This window comes from Aedes aegypti, chromosome 3 (genome assembly GCF_002204515.2).
Source record: "Aedes aegypti strain LVP_AGWG chromosome 3, AaegL5.0 Primary Assembly, whole genome shotgun sequence".
NCBI classification, from domain to species: Eukaryota; Metazoa; Arthropoda; class Insecta; order Diptera; family Culicidae; genus Aedes; species Aedes aegypti.
The window spans coordinates 275311205-275329067 of NC_035109.1; the positions used below are offsets into that span (position 1 = coordinate 275311205).

At 37.8% G+C, this 17863-nt stretch overlaps 1 protein-coding gene and 1 pseudogene across 1 annotated transcript in view; one reads left to right on the forward strand and one right to left on the reverse strand.

Moving 5' to 3' along the window:
• LOC5579529 overlaps window positions 1–17863 on the forward strand; it is a 146738-nt gene that overhangs the window by 60777 nt on the left and 68098 nt on the right. The gene's annotated exons all lie outside the window — the stretch shown is intronic.
• On the reverse strand, window positions 4761–5998 carry LOC110677862 (annotated as a pseudogene).

Genomic DNA, 17863 nt, shown 5'->3' on the forward strand with positions numbered 1-17863 from the left:
GCATAGTTGAGATTCTTCAAATTCTAGGGACTTTAAATTGAAACAAATGAGGTCGTGTATATTTTTTAGCTTGACTCCCACCAAATATAAGCAGCATGCTGAAATTGATTTTCATGAAAAATTGAAGAAAAACATACAGAAAATGTTTTTGAAAAATGTCTCTTTACTTTTCACTTGCCCCGTTTACCGTTTTGAACAATTAATTCAAAAACAAACAGTTATATTCACGATTTCTATTAGCTTTAACATTTGTTAAGACTTCCCAATGAACAATAACATAAGTAACATGTAAACAAAGGAAAATGTTATTCTTTTCACTTTAATTTTCTTCTCTTCAGTTATGTTAGTTGAAATGATTCGACAACATTATAACTGCAACATTTCCAATGTTAGTTCTTACATTATAGGACAGCAATTGCATTTCTGCTCTGTAGAATTTCCACCGCTCGTTATTTGTTTTTGAGAAAGTCGGATATAACGTCGGATAACTCTTCGGGAGAAATCAAACGGAATCCTTCAATAACGTATTTTGGATCTTTTTATGTGGATAGACCTATACCCCATTTTTATGTTTTGAACTAGCTTTACATAGACCTTCCACGAGATTTCCGTGTGTTCTCTAATATTGCAATATTTCAGTCAACGTCTTACTTTCAATTGGCTGTCACAGAGGACAACTAAGAAGTGGTACAAAAAATTATTTTCCGCAACTTTTTTCCACTGAAAATATTAAAATAAGATTGTACGCCGCCAACTTGTTACGGAGTAACAGTTGACAGGTTAACAATTTTTCGCTCTATTATGCAATAATGGCTGAAAAATCTCAGAAATCTCTTACCTATCGTAATGTTCTCATAGGCCTCAAAGGTTTACGCATGAGTTTAAAACGTTAATTCACATATTCAGTAAAATATATCAATTGTTTTCACTTACCCCATTTACCCACTTGCCCCGCGGTACCTTACTATGCCATAGTTTTCAGAATAAGATTCTAAATAGATTAGAACAATCTAATAGTCAACTCATTGCTCCAATAGTGAAGATAAACAATCAAATTACTATGGAAAAACAACTAAAAAATTGAACCGATTTAAAAAAAATGTTACAGTGCTTTTCAAAGAAACGATTTTTGATATAGAAAAAATCTACTAAAGTCGTTGGAAAGAATGGATTAAAAACCGGGAAAATTATGTAAAATATACCGGGAAAACCGGGAAAAAAGCGGGAATTTCAATATCAAAATTTGGTGGCCACCCTGAAATATGATAATCCTGGTCAGAGAAGTATTATCATCAAGAGTAAGTTACAATTCTTCATTATTAACTCCTGAATCACACAAACAAATAAACTAATAGTATCAAATATCTTTATTTAAATCAGTTCTGTTGAAATGCGTTCTTTACAGTAATGTTCATCCATTATCAAAAACTCCTAAAGCATCGTAAGAGCAGCCCGCGGCATCACTCTCATATTTTGCTATTTATAAAATTTATGAAAAACGATCAGCTCATTCTTCCTAACGTGTACAATTGCCAGTCTATTTAAAATTTTAATAAGCAAATCAAATTCCAAAACTCAAATTTAGTTGCTACCAGCACATTTACATTTTGCAGCATTATTGTGTCAAGTCTTATCCAATTCCCTATACCCTACCCCAACCCGTCCTTTCCTTTCCGATGGTGTTCAAGCGGTCCGCATTACGGCCATTACATATCCCTGCCCCGGCTTTGGACTGACTTGCGCTCTCAATGCCCCACAAAACGCTACAAAATGAAAATGAAAATAACAATATCAAAATGAATCTTATCTCTATAAAATAAATGTGTGAGAAAGTTATGTATAAACATGTGTCGATACACATATAGAAAATTAATACAATTTTTGCAGTGTAGACATGTATAAAATAACTCAATATTTTCTTTTCTTTTTTCTCAGATCGGTACGTAAATCATGTATGGGTCCTGTGAATCTTTCTACCGTTTGCCGAGGAAATCAAAACACACCCTGGAGTGCCTTATACTTGCATGTTACCTGGAAGGGTCCATTGCGGTTCCTTGGATTCACTGTTTGAAGCGTCCATTATGCTCCATAATGTGAATTATTCTGCAATAATTGTATAATAAATACTGCAATAGGAAATAATTGATGACTCAAATGACTCCGTATTGATATACGTTTTTGTTTGAAACATATTTCATATCTTTCCCATCAAATTCTCGTAAATGGTTGATTAAATTGCTTTTATCAATTCCAAAATTATAATACTCTTTAACCCAAACTGCATGGGTGAAGCTCGGTTTGAATCATGAATAATAACTTATCACGAATAAGAATAAAATAAGCAATTTAATCAACCATTGAGCAAAATTTGTTATTGCTGTTTTCTCTCAAATTGCTTAGATTACATAGCTCTCATTTTACATCGCATCGATTACATCGTATTGTGTACGTTGAAATAATTACATAGGAAAAATTACATCGGTCGCATTTATTACACCAATCGCCCACGAATACGTCGGGCTGTGTAATATTACACGATCGAGGGAACGACTTGGTTGCAGCGGTTTTGATGTAATATTCAACAACTTTTTTTGCTGTGCATGGTAGATGCTTTAGATGATTTAGAAAAATATTGTTAGTTTGAAGTAGATCATAATCAGTCTTACTTTGCGCAAATATTCTTCCTTGATTCATTTTGAGAACTTAAACATGTATTTATATTCTGAATATTTGTACATTCGCATTTTGCTAAAATGTTTTTCAAATAGTCCTCGGACTCATAAATGAACCAGCATTTAATTCACACACAAGTCAACATATAATATTTGTATTAGCTCAAATATTCTACCGGAGAAGCACTCACCAAACATGTAAACGTATTCAAATGCTTCGCAAACATTTTGATTTGAAATTTATATTAACAAATTCTTTCTCTCTCTCTCTCTCTCTCTCTCTCTCTCTCTCTCTCTCTCTCTCTCTCTCTCTCTCTTTCTTCTCACTAACTGTTTAGAAATATTCACAGAATTTCAAACATCCGAAAAAACATTCAACGTTCGCTGATGTCTGCGAATATTTTTCCAAAAGCTTCAAGTTCTCATTAGTTATGGCCGGTACGCTGATCATAAGTACTGTGCAAAAGGATAGGACAAGAAACGGTCAAGGAATGATTCCGCTACCGAAATTACTTGAGCTGTACGCAGCTGAGAAGTAGAGCTGATTTCATAACGTCGGTAACGCCTGCCGTACAAATCAAAGGGAGCTGTCACTTTTCCGAACGGAAAAATGTGCCGCTCAATTATTCCGTAAGTAAAAGTGACATTTCGCTCATACTGAATCAGCTGTCAAAATTACTTGGGTAAAAAGGAGAAATTTTACTTGAGCGATTTACGTTTCAGGTCCGTACTTGGCTTTACAAGGAAATTTTTTTTGTCGGTAGCGATAGGGGTACTACTGGCACTCTTAATCTGCCCTAAGCTCCTTCCCAACATTTGCTTTTATAAGCCTTTATTGTGTTCATCACACAGACGTTCCCAAGCAATGTTGCTCAAATGGTCACTGTGTACCCTAGCAGCAATCAGCCCTTACCGTAGTTTTGCAGTCTAGTAGTTTAGACTACTGTCAAACTATGATAAGACCTGAAATGCTACTAGAGTGGTTAAAGTGAAGAACGAAATAGTTTTATTAAAAGGTCCTCATTCCCCATTTCATTTCATCACTCACTATCGTCACTTTTATTTTCGACACTATCACGTTTATCACCGATTATCACTCATCAACTTTCGTAATACACTTCAGATATACTTTCCATTATATCACTTTTCACATCACACCATTTTCATATGAATTCATTGTTATTACCATTTACCATCAGTTAGCATTACTAAATAATTAAAAGATATTCAATTTAAATGTTCCATTTTTTTGTTGCTGTAGAATAATTACTATTCAAACTACAATTTAGCACTATCAACAAGGTTACAGTAAAACAAAATCACTTCGATCCATTCTTCTGCACTCGCTGTCAATATTAACACTTTTATGATGCATGTTTGAAGAACTAGGCAATAATGTTTATATTCAGAGAAATGATTGCAAAATGTATTATGGCCTTTATTAAATTAGTAGAGTTCGCATCATTATACATCATCATTATTATATTTTTAACAAAACTATCAGAATCACTTTTAATTACATTTTCAAATTTTCATCACCATAGATTTTATTATAAAATCACTATTAGCACCCTCACAATCACTAAATTTAATAACAACGAATGTTACGCACAGTTCCATCAAACACCCATTCTTATGTTGCATTATAAAACGATTGATCACACGTTAGCTTCGAAACTTAACAACTGATTAGTACAAAGGATGCTACAGCTCGTGGCAAACGAACTGAACCATCAACAACCAGCACTGGTTTATAAGTAACTGGCACAGTATGCTCTCAGTTAATAACTGGAAGTGCTCATAAGAACACTAAGCTGAGAAGCAGGCTCTGTCCCAGTTGTGGCGTAACGCCAGAAAGAAGAAGAAGACGGGTATCACCTTCTACTTTGGCACTGTCAAACCCTGTGATCGTGGCCAGGGTTTTTTAATATACAAACATTATAGTTATAATAAATCTTCGAGCTGTTTAATAGAATACCTACAAGTAGATGAAAAAAAAAAACGAATTTAGTACTATACCATTTAATTCCACTAGAGTTTGTATCCTTTGACAGATACGTGTATTTCGACCTCAACTGTAAGGCCGTCTTCAGTGTAGTGTACTAGACTCGACTTCGATTGCGCATAATGGTCATTTGGCATAAAAGAAAAGAAATCAGAAATTTCAATACTTAAAAGAAGATCTGGTGATAAAAAAAAGAGAAAATCGTCGATGAAAATGTTAGTAGTTATAATGCCAACGTAGGAGAGAAGGCAAACTTGTCAATGAAAATGTTAGTAGTCACAATGCAAACCACTAGTTTAACAACGTAATGAGAAAGAACAGCCTAACCAAAAGAAGGGAAAATCACATATGAGAATGTTAGCAATGGTAATGCCAAAAACATAGCAACTCAATTTTCAATGATTATGCCAAATTACTATTATGCCAAACGACCGTTATGCCAAATGGCGTCCCCCCGTGCTAATCAAGGGGGAATTTCATAAGCTCAAATATTCACCTAGAAGTCCCAAACATTCAGTAGCAATTTTTGAATATTGCTCAAAATAATTATCTGATTCAGATCATCGTTTTTTAATCCCTTTTGTTGTATTCGAATCTCCACCTGAACCACCTACATAAAATACACGTAGTGTCCTTCCCAATCCACTATGGCTTAGAAGCCACCGCCGCCTCTCCACAATCCAGCAGTCTGGGTCTTGTCTTCGTTCGTCATCAGCCTGCACCAACTGTGGCAGGGCAGCTGGAGCAGCGGCCACAGCAGGAGCAGCAGCGGCAACTGGAAAAGCGGCGTCCTCGCTGGCCCAGTTGGTCTCATCGACCACGATCGGTTCCTCCGGGTACAGATCCTTGGTAGCAGGTACGGCCTCCAGGAGAGCCTGTTCCTTCTCAGCCTCCTCCGGATCGCGGCAGAATAGTCGTCTATCCCACTAAGTGGGACACAAGTCTTTTCGTGGGTGATCTTGCCACGCAGTCGCAGTGGGCAACAGCCACCACATCAGAATAATGGAATGCGGCGACTTGTTGTTGCACGAGATGGCAATGTCGACGAACTTCAGCAGCGAATCGGTGTTGCAGAAGGCAATGACCGGAATGTTGACTTAGGAAGATTCGGTGACAGGCTGGTGATCGGTCATGATCAGCAGACGCAGTTCACGGAAAGCCGTCTGTCCATAGGGACGAGATGACGAAGATCTCTCCGGGGTACTCGATGCTGACCATGCAACGGGCAGCAAGCAGCAGCTTTTCCCAAGTGCGACCCAGGTTGATGATGTGTATTCCGTCCGGGCGGCGCTTGTAAACGTACGACTCCATCCGAAGTGGGAAATGGCTAGATTTCCCGACATCGTTGCGTTAACTTGGGAGTAATGATTTGACGACTGGGAGTGAAATATAAATGGACATATTAAAGCACTAATTCTTCGAAATGTGTTCCAATATATTCGCAAAAAAAACTCTAAATTGATAACTCTAACGCGAACAGCTACGAAACAAAATGGCTCCGACGTGAATTTTACAATTTTGATTTGTTTTGTTTATCACGTCCGAAATGGAGCAGGAAAATAAAACAACCGGTGCATGCACGTGAAGTTTGGTCTATTTTTACTGGTCTAATAAATTTTGACAGTTCCATTTTTGGAATCAATTTGGACCAAAAAATGGACCACCGGTGAAGTTGCCCTTAGGTAAGTATTTCTATATTTTGACTCGATTAATTCTAATACTATTTGTTTTTGAATTTCTATTGAAAGATGTGATTTTTTTAAGTTTTCTATTTTATCGTTAATTATGAGCTTTTTTTCCTAAGACATTTTGGTCAACCAGTTCTATATTGTGTGCAAGTTGTGAATAATGGAAGTTGTTTATTGAAGCTATTTTTTCTAAGTATGATATATGTTTAGGTAGATAATCAAGTTGCATTAATTCTGAAATATATTTAATTATAGGATTGTTTCCATAGAAAATTATTTTGGCGATTTCTTTGGCAGCTAAGATCTCGGCTCTTAACTTTAATGGTATTTCACCTGATTCAAACAGTACAACGTTGTTTGGGGTTGAATTTAAAAATCGCATTGAAGTTCTTAGTGCTAAAAGATAAACTGTCTCTAATTTTTCAAAGTTTGTTTTGGCTGCAGCAGCTATTATTGATATTCCATATTCTAAAATAGGTCTTACTATTGATTTTGTTATTTTCAGCATTTGTTCAGGGTGGGCTCCACTACGTTTTCTTGAAATCATTTTAAGAATATTGATTTTTTGTTTGCCTTTACTTCTAGTATGTTCGATATGAGATTTAAATGAAAGCCTGTGGTCAATATGAATACCTAAGAATCTGTGAATGTCTTTAATTGAAACTGAGTTATTATTTATTTATATGTTAATATTAGGATTAAATTTATTAGTAAATGCCATAGCTGCAGATTTTTGTGGATTGAGATCAAAACCCAATTTTTTTAAATTCTGTACTTAGTTTAGTTAAGAAACGGTTCATTTTATTCGAAGCCACTGCTATGCTGAAACTTAAAACTATTGCCGTGAAGTCATCTGCAAATTGTATTAGTGTTTCGTTTTCTTGAGCAATTTTGTGTACAATTTTTGTATAGATATTAAACAAAATAGGAGAGAGTGGGCATCCTTGTGGAAGTCCACTGTTTGTTATTTGAGTTAATTCAGTTCCGTCATTTAATGTTAAAATTGTTTCTCTATGTTTTAAGTAATGGAATATCCAGTTAATTATGTGAATGGGAATTTTTCTTCTCTAAGTGTTTCTAAAAGTTTATTTACATTTACATTATCAAAAGCTTTTGATAGATCTATGAATGTGGCTACCATGACCAAACCTTCTCGTTTTGAGTGTTGGACCATAGAGACTAAATAATTAACACAATTTACAGCAGACGTATGTTTTTTGAAACCAAAGGAATTGAGAGGAAGGATATTGTTTTTCGTTATATATAATGTTAATTCTCTTTTAACTACACAGTTCATAAGCTTCAGTAATACATTCATCATTGCTAAGGGTCTATATGAATTGGGATCGTTTGGATCTTTACCTGATTTCAATAATGGTACTATTTTTATTTTCCTCCACTCATCCGGGATATTCCCAGAGTTTAAAACTTCTTCCATCAATTCAGTTAGTCTTATTTGCAAATTAAAATTGATTCGTTTCAATATATAAAAAGATAGAAGGTCAGGTCCTGGGGTAGAATGATCTTTTTGTTGAATAAATGATTTGTCGTATTTCTCTAAAATCTACTTTAATGATTTGCTGGGTTGTAACTGGTGAAACGGAAATTTCTTTAGTAATTTTGGGAAAGTTGATATTCATAAATTGGGTTGCTAACTGTTCATCGTTAAGCAAGCTTAAATTATTTTTAGATGGACGTCCTCCTCCAATCATTTTAACTGTATTCCATAATTCTTTTTGAGACATATCCGGATTTATAGAGTTGATCAATTCTTTCCATTTTTTTCTCTTTTCGCTCCTAATTTTTCTTTTTAGTAGTGCTCTTTCTCTCTTAAAATCATTAAAATTATTTATGGTTTGGTTTTGATAAAAAAGTTTTAGTTTATTGTTTTTAGAATCCAGTAATTGTTTTATTTCTTTTGTCCACCATGGCTTCGGTATTTTTTTAACTTTTCCTTTATTAAGATTGTATTTTGAGGAGTTTATCTTTTCTGCGAAAATTGGAGAAACATCATCTGGAGTATGAATCATTTGTGGTTGAATTTGATTAATTTTATCTATTGCTTGATTTTTGTTAAAAAACTTTGATTGGGTGTTGTAGCTACGTATTGAATTATCTATTTCTAATTTAATTATTTTGTGATTACTGAAAAAAAATCTTGATTAAGTACTGTCCATTCTGATTTGCATGCGATCTCTGGAGAAGCAAAAGTAAGATCTATTGCCGAAGGGGTGGTGTCTGGTGGTTTTATTAATGTATTTGATCCATCATTTAATAATACTAAACTACTGTTCTCTAGCAAATGATCAAGTAATTCGCCTCTTGGACAATTAGAATGAAAAGGGTTCCATAATTTATTATGTGCATTAAAATCTCCAGCTAGGATTGTTGGTTTATTATATTGTTCTATTATGTCTAAGAGTTTTTTAAGTGGATTTTTAATATCATTGTTATTTATAGGCATGGGTGGTATATAGATTGATATTATGAGTATATTAAAAAAAAACCTAAGGGTCTGACTTCCTTAACAAATTTATAGCCTGGGAATTTAAAATTTTCTTCTGGTTTAATCCAAATTTCACTGAGTATTGCTTCATCTATGGATTCTTTATTAAGGAAATTTTTAATCAATTCTCTTGTGTCCAACGGTCGTATGCTGGTTACATTATTTTGAATTATCTTCAATTTTCTATATTGTGTCAGTTCCATTTTGTGAATTTGTGCTGGATATGGATTCAGCTCTTGTTTCGTAAAATATTTCCGGGTTTATTATTGTATCTAACTGGTTACTTATGTTTATTAGAAGTAGATCTTGCTCTATTGTTTCTGTCTTGTCTGTATTTTTGAGAATTGTGTTTTGAATGGCCTGGATTTTTTCAACTATTCCTGTCAGATTAAAGTGTGCTATTAATTCTTTTTTGATTTGATGGACGAGTTTTTCTATGTCAGTGGTTGTGAAAGGGTTTGGCTTGAAAACATGGGGTGGCTCCTCGTACTGCTCAGGTTCAGGGAATTTGTTTTTCTGGAAACTGAGTTGTTTCTGATCTTTCTTCTTTTTCTCTAATTTACCTCTCAACAGACTGTGAGCTCCGTGATTATTCAGTTCTGTACTCTCGTTGTCCGAATCTATATCTGGCAGTTTAGGAAAATCTCTGTTCAAGTTCAACCTACTCTGTACCGACTTCTGTTGCTTTGGATATTTTTGCTGTGCCTCAAAATACGACAGTTTATTCAATGCCATCTCAGTCCTTATCTTATCCTGTCTATCCCTTTCGGGACAGTTCCTGTCTGATACTTTGTGAGCCAGTCCGCAGTTAATGCACTTCAGAGTTGTCGTTTTGCAATCCTTTTCTTCGTGTTCTAATCCACATTTGCAACATTTAACTGATCCTGCTTTACAATACTTTTGTGCATGTCCATATCTCCAGCATTTGTAGCAAATTCTCAGAGGGAAGATATACGGTTCACAGAGAGCATTTACTCCATATATCTCAACTGATCTCGGTAGATACTGACCTTTGGCATAAATCTTAATTGAGAATGTGGGAACTAACTTTTTTTCGGTCGTCATTTTCATTATTCTTTCTACCTTCTCAATTTTAATTTTGCCGCTGTTCATGTTATCCATAATTTCTTGTTCTGACAAAGTTTTAGCCACATCCCTAACCACTCCTATCGTTTGTTTGAACATTGTTGGTACGTACACTTTATACCTAAATTCCTCTGTCAAAAGCTTCGAATTAATCAACTGTTCTGCGTCCCTGGGCTTGTTGAATGTTAGCTGAAAACGGCCTCTACCCACCGATTTCATTTGTTTGTAATTGTTTACCTTGATGTTTGCAAGCATTTTGGCTACCTCCATTGGATGGGGGTAAGTAACTTTATTGCTGCCTTGATTAGTTTCATTATTCAGTCGTTCAATAATAAATGTTGTGTAATCCATGTTTTTTATCCACTCACCTTTGTATTCCGCATCAGTCCTATCTCTATTTTGTCGATCTGTCTGTTTATTTTTTTCTGTCAGTGTTTTTTTCCGTGCACCTTTTGTCTGTTCTGTGTGTGTGTGAGTCGTACCTTGAGTTTCGGTTCTATTTCGTTTGACGCCATTTTGTTCTTGTGCTGAGTCCATAGTCATGTCATGTACAGTCATGTTTCGCTTGCTGTCGATGCCATTTTCGTATTCATATTTGTTCGTGTAGTCCGATCTGAGTTTTCTTTTGTATTCTGTCACAATTGGCAATCCATTTTCCAACGGATCATCACTATTCCGTCCGTCCTCGTCGTCTGTCGCCATTTGCACCTACGGCATTAGCTGCCCTCCCCACAATCAGCCTCAGCCTCCAAATTTTCCCCACTTACCGACAAAGTTTTTACTCTAAGCAATAAAAAATGGAGATATTTTCACTAAATTAATAAAACTTAACACTAATTTATGTACAGATCACTATTTACACTTTTAGGATTATCAAAATCTATTATATACAGCAATAAGAAAATCGACGCGATCAAAATCACAAGACTTGTTTCACTTCTCGATCTTATCTTCTCGAAGGATGAACAGCCAATGAAAAAAAAAAAAAAGTAGAGATGTTTGAAAATTGTTAAAAAGTTGACGTATCGCTTTTAGGGAGTCCTGTCATCTCCTGTCCCCCATTTTCCGACAGCTTGATTTACTATATGATATCTTTGTAATTTTTGCACCATTTTCTCATTCATTTTTCATGGATTCCGTCGATCGTTGTACCAAACATGTAATAAAAATAAGAAGAATGAACATTCAGAACATCATCGTAAAATGTGTTATTTTTCATCATATATGAAAGAGGTTTTTGATCGACATATTGCAAACTAAGTAAAACTCAAATTGTTCTTGTAAATGTTGCAATTGCATTAAATTGGCTATGAAATACTATTCCTGGAGTGAAAACATTCGCTGACGTACACATTCACAGAAATCGAGCTATTTCCAGATTGTGTCCGGTATTGGGAGCTATTTTTCATGATTAGCCAATTTGGTACTAGAATACATCATCAAAATGTGTTGTCAAAATTCATATTTATATTTTCGAATTTATTTTTGTACGTTACAAAAAAGATCATATTTATCATCAACGGGTTACCCTAGTAACTAGATCACATAAAAGCAACATTTTTTCAATTATGATTTTAGTGGCCGGTACTGGGGCATCTCCCCATAAAATATACCGCTTGGCTTGAGTTTGGCATGCATGAATTTTTATGCAGTTTCCCATGCTTTTTCGAACAAACGACCCCTTTATACCCATGCACTCTGAAATGGCCCCTGGGATATGGCTTATTTTGTACATAAGGCTTAATAATGTTGAATTTTCGACAATATTTTTAGCATAAGTAAAACAAAATCGAACACTCTCGAAAAGTTGGATAGAAAAGGGATTCTAATTTTGTATAATTATTTTAATATTCCTTTTTATCTAAATTCTTCCAAGCCTGCCCTCGTTCTCTAGTGAAGCCTTTGATTTTTTCCTTATTTTAACAAAAAACCTGAGAGCAACATTTTGTCAAAAAAATATATTTTGTTCATGACCAAAATAGAATTCTGTAAAATTTTATAGCCATTTTAGTGATAAAATAAAGGTGACCCAAAGACGTTAAAGGTTTAGGGTTGCCTGGGGTAATATGCATTGTCAGGGCAAAACGCACCCTGGCATTTACTCTGAAATAAACAAGTTTTGAGCGAAAAACGCTATGCAGTTTAATGAAACGTTGCAAATAAGAACTGGACTCGAAAAAAATAACACACAAACAAATTATCACCAACAATTTATTTTAAATTGGATACTTCTCAAATTTTCAGGGATTAAATAACTATATATTAGCTACGTTTTGGGGTACCGTCAAACGGGGTAACTTGCAACACTTTTCAACTTCAAATCTATTTGGACGAAAATTTTAAGGACTTAGATGAACCAAATACAATCTGGTATCCTAATCGCTACGTAAAGAATGCCATGTGGTATTTATTGTATTGAAATTTGTTTTCCTGGGATCAGGAGAGGCTGAAAATATGCTTTTTTCATGCTACCCCTGATGTGGGGTAACATGCAACACACAATACAGACTGAAGTTTACTATCAAAAATGTTATCAGTACCGTTTTTTAAATCATTAAATAATTAACTGCAGTAAAAACATGACAATAAACAGAAACTAGGTACCATCATTTTTGAAAAATCATTATTTTTGATTGAACTATGAGTATTGACCATATACGATTAAAAAATCGATTGATTTTGTATTTTATATGTTCCACAAGTGGAATTTTTTAGCAAATCACAAGTCTTGACGGCTAGTAGAGAAGTTCATAATGACAGATCTGCAAGTTACATTTGAAACATATTTTCAGAATTAATCATAGTTTTCACGAATAAAATATAATAAATTTTAATAATAATGCGATTAATGTTTCTTTTTTCTACCAAACGTGTAATAAGTTGGTTGAGGTTTGACAATTTTAATGTAATTCTACAAATAAATGGGCAACCTTGCTTTTTCATGTGTTTTTGATGACAAGCGGCAGAAAACATCTTGCCATTGAGATTAAAATTGCTGTTGCATGTTACCCCACAAGGGTAGTCAAAAACGTTTTCAATTATTTTCAGTGTATAAACGTCATATTAACAAAACTTTTTTATAGTGCTATTGTACACTATTAAATACTGTAGCGAAAAGCAAATACCTAGAATAATATTTATAACCCATTTGTATGGTACTAGGAACGATTTTCCGCCTTGTATACGAGCAAACGTGTGATATGATTTTCTCCTCCAGCAAACCAACCAAAGTAGAAATAATACCAAAATCCTCACCAAAACCTCTCTTTTTATACCTAAGGTCGTTAACCGGTGTAACAAATTAGATCAATTTAACTTAATGCTTTAGAAAACGTCAATTCAGTTACATGTCGTTGTGTTGCAAGTTTCACCCCTGTTGCAAGTTACCCCGTTTGACGGTAATTTATTTATTATTATTTAAACTTTTCGATTGGACGAAGGTGTATTTGGCGGGTTCGCCTCCTCGCCAGTGAGTACGGAGGAAGCGCAGCAAGCGCTAGTGGAAGCATTCTTCTCGATAATTATTATAATTATTTATTGGTATAACATTGATATTACAATAAAACCGCGTCGACAATTCCACGCCGTACAACTCGATTCGCAGCTGCCTCCCTCCATTCTCGGCTGCGGCCCACATTCGTCAGATATTGCAGCACCTGGTCAATCCACCTAGCTCGCTGCGCCCCACGTTTTCTTGTTCCGACCGGATTCGTAGCGAACACCATCTTTACAGGGTTGTTGTCCGGCATTCTTGCAACATGCCCTGCCCAGCGTATCCTTCCAGCTTTAGCTACCTTCACGATACTGGGTTCGCCGTAGCGTTGAGCGAGCTCGTGGTTCATCCTTCGCCGCCAGACGGCGTTCTCCTGCACGCCGCCGAAGATCGTCCTAAGCACTCGGCGTTCGAAAACCCCAAGAGCTTGCAAGTCCTCTTCGAGCATAGTCCACGCCTCATGCCCATAGAGGACTACCGGTGTTATGAGCGTTTTGTACATCGTGCATTTGTTGCGGGGGTGAATCTTTCTTGACCGCAGTTTCCCGTAGTAGGCACGACTTCCACTGATGATGCGCCTTTGTATTTCCCGACTAAAATTGTTGTCAGCCGTCAGCAAGGATCCGACGTAGACGAACTCGTCCACCACCACAAATCTGCAATCGTTTCAAATTTTCTCCCAATAATATCCATGTGTTCCGCGAAGCAAACAAATTGTCCAGATCTCGTGAAAATCGTGCCTCGACTGTTAAGTCTGGCTCTCCGCATGACACTTTCAAGCGCAATATTGAACAACAGGCACGAAAGTCCGTCACCCTGTAGTCCCTGCCGAGACTCGAACGAACTGGAGTGTTCGCCCGAGATCTTCACGCAGTTTTGCAGTCCTTCGTTGCTCTAATCAATCTTGTGAGCTTCCTGGGAAAGCTGTTCTTGTCCATGATCTTCTATGGCTCTACACGATCAATATTGTCGTATGCCGCCTTGAAATCGATGAACAAATGGTGCTTAGAGATCTGGTACTCGTGGCATTTCTGGAGGATTTGCCGCATGGATAAGATCTGGTCCGTTGTCGAGCGGCCGTCGATGAAACCTGCTTGATAACTTCCCACGAACTCGTTTGCTACAGGTTACTACAGGTTTGCTAGGCGGCGTTTAGGATAGTGATTGCACGATAATTTTCACACTCCAGTTTGTCGCCCTTTTTGTAGATAGGGCATATAACGCCTTGCTTCCACAGCTCCGGTAGCTGTACCGTTTCCCAGATTATGACTATCAGCCGATGCAGACAAGCGGCCTACCTGTCCGGACCCATCTTTATGAGTTCGGCTCCGATACCATCCTTGCCAACGGCCTTGTTGTTCTTGAGCTGTTGAATGGCATCCTTAACTTCCCCCATGGTGGGAGCTGGTTGGTTTCCACTGTCCGCTGTGCTGACGTAGCCATCGCCTTCGCTGTCCTGACCTTCTGTGCCAGTGTTCTCTGCGACATTTAGGTGTTCATCGTAGTACTGCTTCCACCTTTCGATCACCTCGCGTCCGTCCGTCAAGATGCTCCCATCCTTATCCTGGCACATTTCAGCTCGCGGCACGAAGCCTTTGCAGGATGTGTTGAGCTTCTGATAGAACTTACGCGTTTCTTGAGACCGGCACAGCTGTTCCATCTCCTCGCACTCCATCTTCTCCAGGCAGCGTTTTTTCTCCCGAAAGAGGCGGGTCTACTGTTGCCGTTTCTGTCTATAACGTTCAACGTTCTGCCGGGTCCCTTGCTGCAGCATGACCGCCCACGCTGCATTCTTCTCTTCCAGAAACTGCCTACAATTCTCATCGAACCAATCGTTCCGTCGACTCCGTCCCACGTACCCGACGTTGCTCTCAGCTGCATTGTTGATGGCTGCTTTCATTGTTCTCCAGCAGTCCTTAAGAGGGGCTTCATCCAGCTCACCCTCTTCCGGCAATGCAGCCTCGAGGTGCTGCGCGTTCGCAGTTGCGACATCCGGTTGCTTAAGCCGCTCTAGGTCATAACGAAGGCGGCCGTCGGTACCGTACGTTGTAAATGACGGAGAGTTTTTTGCGAAGTTTAACCATCACCAGATAGTGGTCAGAGTCGATGTTAGCGCCACGACACGACGTCGATAATGTCGAATGAATACCGCCCATCGATCAGAACGTGGTCAATTTGTGATTGTGTCTGATGTGGTGATCTCCACGTGTATCGGTATGGAAGGCTGTGCTGGAAGTACTTGCTACGAATGGCCATATTCTTGGAGGCGGCGAAATCGATTAGTCGTAAACCGTTTTCGTTCGTCAGCCGGTGGGCGCTGAACTTTCCAATAGTCGGTCTGAACTCCTCCTCGCGTTCGAGCTGCGCGTAAAAAGCGTCTTGATCATCATCAGAGCTTCCGGAGTGAGGGCTGTGTAAGTTTATTATGCTGAAGTTGAAGAACCGGCCTTTGATCATCAACTTGCACATTCTCTCATTGATCGGCCACCACCCGATCACGTGCCTCTCCATATCACCCATCACTATAAAAGCTGTTCCCAGCTCATGTGTGTTGCCTCAGCTCTGGTAGATGGTATGGTTACCTCTAAACGTTCGCACCATTGATCCCTTCCAACACACTTCCTGATTTTTTTACGGCTGTCTTGCAGGGCCTGACACCAACTCCCTAGATTTCCAGAGGACCATCCCCCCTAAATGTTCGGAGGACCATGGAGCGCAGTTTAGCTTAGAGTCCTTCTCTGGTACTCGGACGAAGATCAGCCGCCCCTAACATAGAGAACAGACGTTGTTGTGAGCCGCTCCTAACATGAAATACAGAAGCTTCAGGTTTGCTGAGCAAAAGCTAAAGCAAACCCCCCCCCCCCCCCCTTCCTTGTCACATACGACCAAAGTTCTCACCGGGGTTGGTTACCAGATCATCCCTAAGGTTACTCGTACCCCGGCCAGCATCACGAGGCAGTAGGGATACGAGTTGCTTGGCAAAAGGCTAAGGACCACACAAAGGGGTCTATTTTATTCCTTCAGGTACGCGAGGTACCAATGGTATGCCATGCCCAGCCATTTACCCAGCCAGCGGACCAGTCAATAGTATAGAATATTCCAGAACATCTGAGCAGAGTCTGCTAGTCTGGCTACACTACACTACCAGAGAGAGTCACTCACGAGTAACTCACTTTGTCATGCGCTGCATACCCCTGCTGAGTGCCATCTGATTAACATTCGCTCATTGACAGCTGTGTCATTATCAGCTACACTGAACGAAATCTCCCGCCATCAATTGAATGATTTTTGCCTCATCTAAGCCCCATACCTATTTTCAGACACAAACAAGATGATTTTCATCGCTGTCAAAATCATTTGTTTACAAATAGCATCGTATGAAAATCATCCAGTCGAAAAATGATTCATATTGAAGTAAAATATGTTTAAAATTGAATGATTATCACACACACATGTAAACAAACCCCATTGCATTCTATTTCGTGATTTAAAAGAAATCTAATTGAAAATAAATAATCAGCCATTGGTGGTTTCCACAAGTCATCATTTATTTTGATGATAATAGGCAACATAAAAATCAATCAACAATTCACGCACTAATGAGCCGCCTTTAATATAGCTGTTTGAAGCAAGGGTGGAACTAGCGGCTCTTTATTGCTACCCCGACGTGTCGCTGGTTCTAAAATGTAAACAACCATACAAAATAGCGACCAAACAATGGTGACGGCGTAATCAATTTTCTCGCAAACATCTTTTTCGGGAATTTAGCAGAATTTTCTGATTAAATTGCCAACAGCGCACTGCAGTAGCACGTAGCAAATAACTGCTTGCAAACAATTTCTTTCAAGCGCATTGATTACCTGTAATTTTGCGAAGAATGATTTTTACTTTTCCGCGTTAAGCCCTAAAACTGGTTCTGGACTTAGGTTGGCGGCTTTTCAATTTTACTCCCAGTTGACAGCCGCCCTCCACCCTTGGTTTGAAGCATTCTGGAAGTGTCCACATTATCCACTCCAATGTCCCTGGATCGAACCAGGATTATCGGTTCTTGGTCACCTTGAAAATAATTAACAAATTACAAGTAAATATACTTCCGAATGCTTCTATCAAAATGAGCAATTACCTGCGAAATCCGAGAAGAAATGCTAAGTTCCGCTGCTGCCGCCATGTTTTTGTTTAGATTGACAAGGATGATTTCAAGTCAAGGATCATTTGCTATCCGAATGAAGTTTTAGACTATAATTGAATGATTTTTGATTTGGGGCATGGAAGAAATTAATATCCCTCATAAGCCGCATGTTACTCAATTGTGTTGTTAAAGTTCAACTATCAACACATTGTCATACAGATGTATACTGAAAGTCATCATAAAATTGGATGATTTTTGTTCGGCAGTCGGTGGGTGCATCATAT